The following is a 4,536-nucleotide window of genomic DNA, read 5'->3' as shown; positions in this document are numbered from 1 at the left end:
CTACTCATTTCCTCACTCGCTCACTCTGCTCCAACAATACTGGCCTCCTCACTTGTCTTCGAACATATCAAATATGTTCCCACCTCAGGGCCTTCACTCACTCAAGCCTTGTGCCTGAGTCATCGCCCATCACATACCTGCCTACCTCCCGCACTCTGGCAAGTCATTGCTGAAATTTCACCTTCTCGAGGACCCTGACTTTTGCAACCCTATTAATGTTGCAATTCTCCCCCATCCAGCCCCATCACAGCACTCCAATCTCCCTCACCCTTCCCTTCTTCTCTTTGCACTTATCACCTTCAAATATATTATGATAATTCATTTACTCGTTTCATTTCTTGATTTCCCCTCTCCCTACCTAGAATGTAACCTCCATATAGGCAAGAATCTTTGTCTCTTTTGTTCATTAAATAGTGTGTGGCACAGAAGGGACTTAATACATATTTACCCAATAAAAGTTGTTGAATGAATGGCGTGAGCATCAGAATGGTTATCCGGCCAGATGGGCCTGAAATGAAGGTAGTAAAACTATAGCTACTATTAAAATATGAGATTCTGGAAGCCCATGCCAACAGCACACAGTGATAAAATGGTGATTGAATAGGTGTTTTTGGTTGTTTTGTTTTGGGGTTTTTTTTGTTGTTTTTTTTACTAGTTTCTTTTAACTGTAGTGGAGAGCTTAAAGAAAGAGTAGTATAATCAATAGGCAGGCAGAGCACCAGCAAGATCCTGATTCAGTCAGGATTCAGTTTTAAGTAACAGGAAAAAAATCTCCCTTTCTTAACAGAAGGGAATTTGAGACAGACCATTGGCTGCTTGTAAAATTACTGGAGGCCCGGTGCACAAAAGTCTTGCACAGGTAAGACTTACCCTAGGCCTGGCCGGTGATCAGAGCTGATCTATGGGGCAACCGGTGGGGCGATGGGGGGTGGGGGGAGGGGGGGGCCAGCGGCGTTGGCTGGCCTAGGGCCTGCGGGCTGGGGGAAGCTCCTGCATTGAGCATCTGCCCCCTTGTGGTCAGTGTGCATCATAGCGACTAGTCATTAGGCACTACCAGATCTGTTGGCCGCAGGACTGTATAGCACCTGGTATATCTATAGCAACACAAACGTTTTCCCCCTCCCGACATCTCCCCAATCCCCTCACTACTCATGTCCCACAAGAGTGCATCTAATTGGAAAAACCTAAATTGCACCTAGAGCCGTAGATGTAAGGCGAGTCTGGAAAAGATCGGTTGAAGATGATCAGCCTTTAGCGTTCAGGAAAGCTCACTAGAAGGATGCGGGAACTGATATGAGCAAGGGGTCACATGACCCGCCCAGGACTTTGAGGGGCAGCTCCTCCTGCCTCCACTAGTCTGTTCTATGGAGTCACTTTCCTGGTTTGTAGATCTGGGGTGAGGGTGGGAGGCAGTCTTGCCATTGTCAGAGTGGCTGGCCCAGGTCTTATTTGGGTGCTGATGGTGACAGTTTGGCTCAGTGAATAGAGCATCAGCCTGCAGACTGAAGGGTCCTGGGCCCTGTGGATGACAGCACTGGTCAGCAGCAGACCCAAAGTGGGATCCACCTCTCCCAGTGGGGCATGGTGGGGGGTAGTGGACTCCATGTGGGACTCTGGGAGAGCTGCCTGGCCTGCTTTTCCTCTCTGGGTCTCAGCCATACAGGGTGGGACCACCTGGAAGCCCACTGCTTGACCACCTTACCTCTCAGTTCTGAGCCCAGGTTAGCCAGGTGGCCTCCAGGCACCATCTTTACCAACCAGCAATCCCACTCTCTCTGTACTCCCTCTAGACAGTGATGGTGAACCTTTTGAGCTTGGCGTGTCAGCATTTTGAAAAACCCTCACTTAACTCTGGTGCCGTGTCACATATAGAAATGTTTTGATATTTGCAACCATAGTAAAACAAAGACTTATATTTTTGATATTTATTTTATATATTTAAATGCCATTTAACAAAGAAAAATCAACCAAAAAAATCAGTTCGCGTGTCACCTCTGACACGCGTGTCATAGGTTCGCCATCACTGCTCTAGACAGCGATGGCAGTCCTTTGGAGGAGGAGAAGCTCATCCACCACACCGAAGTCTCAGAAATCTCACGTCACTATATTCCCCTAAACCAGATCTTCCTTGAGGGTAGAAACTTTACTCTGGCACCACTTCTGCAGCAGAGTTGTGTCTGGGGATGGTTGTGTAGTGCAGAGCATCCTAGGCTCATCCTCACTATGAACGCTGACATTTTGCTCTCTGTCTAGGCCCGTGGTCGGCCAACTGCGGCTCGCGAGCCACATGCAGCTCTTTGGCCCCTTGAGTGTGGCTCTTCCTAAGCCTTAGGAGTACCCTAATTAAGTTAATAACAATGTACCTACCTATATAGTTTAAGTTTTAAAAATGTGGCTCACAAAAGAAATTTCAGTCGTTGTACTGTTGATATTTGGCTCTGTTGACTAATGAGTTTGCCGGCCACTGGTCTAGGCCCATGAGGCCTCCCCCATGCGGACTACTCCCCAGATGCCATGCTACCCTTGAGCCTGATGCCCAGCTGGGCAAGCTGGTCCCCATGGTCCAGCATTGCTGGGGAGTCACTCAGCCCCTCCCCCAGGGTCTTATCACTTTTTGGTTCACAAAACCATCCCTTGGCACTCTCTGAGGGAGCTCCTTCAAGCCTCCCTCCTCCTTGATTATCCCTCCATACATCTAAAACTATAGTCATGCACCCTGGAGCGGCCCACCCTCACCCAGAGGGCACCCAGATCAACCCTTCTGAGTGCCAAAACTCGGTGACAAGATATCCAGGAGTTAAAGGGACACCAAGCAGGCCTCTCTTCCCTGGAGTGAAGATGGGGTCACCAATCTCACTTCATTCCTTTTCCTAATAACTCGTCCCCTTGGGTTACCATTTAGAGAGCACCGACTATGTGCCGACCACAGTGCTAAAATCGTCACCTGCCCGAGATCATCTAATCCTTCGTCGGCCTTATATACTGAGGGTTTTATTCCCCATTTTTCAAAAGAGGATTTTGCCCAAACTCCTCTAGGCTAATCAGTGTAGGAGCCAGGACTCCAACCCAGGATATCTGATTCCAAAACTCGGGCTTTTAGCCACTTTGCCCTCAAAGACTACATCTTTCTCTCTTTTTTCAAAATTAATCCTCACCTGAGGATATTTTTCCATTAATTTTTAGAAATATTGGTTGGAAGGGAAGGTGGGAGGAGAGAAAAAGAGAGGGGGAGAGAGAGGAAGTGGGGGGGGGGGGGGAGAAACATCAGTGTGAGAGAGATACATCGATTGGTTGTATCCCTAACTGGGGATAGAATTTGCAACGCAGGGAGTACTTGGAATTGAACCTGCAACCCTTCAGTGAACTGGCCAATGTTCTAACCACTGAGACCCACCGGCCAGGGCTACATCCCACCCTTGGCTCTCCCTGGAAGCCTCACTCATACCACTCCTTCCTAGCTCAGGGCAGTGAGCCCTACCCACCTCTGGAATCTCCACTATGCACTCAGCTCTTCCCCTCCCCCATCCTTCTTCAGCCTCCAAAAGAGAAGACACTCCCACCAGGGGAGGCTTCCATAACCCTGGTTCTGAAGGTGTATTTACTCCTTGGATTCCCATATCAACACCAAGAAACAGAGCGCATGCTGCCTGGATAAGTGGGGAAACTGAGGCTCTCCAAGATCACAGAGCTCACCCAGAACAGAGACAGGGTTAGAAACCAGTTAGTCTGTTCCCAACACCCCTAAAAAGGGCCTTTTCATGGACAGAGAGTCACCAAGCACCAGAGGGAGCGGACCTGGAATTGCTCACACAGCGGCGCCCGGAGCTTGCACTGTGCCAGGCACTGTGTTAGGGGCCTCACAGGCCTTCCTCCCGAAAAGCCTCACCACAAGCCCACACGGAAGGCACTGCTGTTATGCTCACTTTTCATACGTAGAAACTGACGCTTGGCGATGATAACCAACTTGCTTTATGTCAACTAAGGTCAGGATTCAGGCCCAGCTCTGGAGGCAAGAGCAGGTGGATGGAGGGAAACAAAGTTCTCAGGAAAGCATATAGTTCTTATTAGATTCACAGACTTCCACTGAAGAGCTTTAGGAACCCAGGAACCTCATGAATTGTATGCAAATGTGTGTATGCTTATTGGCGGGGGGTGGGGGGGGGCGGTGAAAAGAGAAGATCTATAGTTTCAATATATTCTCAAAAGAAATCCCTAACGGCAATCCCTAGCAGAGTGACTGACACACCAAAGATACTCAATAGTACCTGGAGGATGAATGAAAAAACGAATGAATGAGTGACTGAACGAATGTGTGTGCCTCCATGCCCTAGGAGACACCACACATGACCCGGTGCACACTTCCATCTGTATCTCTGGAGATGGTGAAAGCCATGCCGGGACCTGAGCCCGATTCTCTCCCAGGCCCTTTCTCCCAGTCCCAGAGGCTATAGCCAGGTGCTAGGACGAGCTCCAAAGAGATGCTTCCCCCGCTTTCTCCCACCTCCACTACTGACAATGACCAGGCAGAGGCGGGAG

The sequence above is a fragment of the Myotis myotis genome, unplaced genomic scaffold, assembly GCF_014108235.1.
Source record: "Myotis myotis isolate mMyoMyo1 unplaced genomic scaffold, mMyoMyo1.p scaffold_m19_p_17, whole genome shotgun sequence".
Lineage (NCBI taxonomy): Eukaryota > Metazoa > Chordata > Mammalia > Chiroptera > Vespertilionidae > Myotis > Myotis myotis.
Note: the sequence above shows the minus strand (reverse complement) of the source record.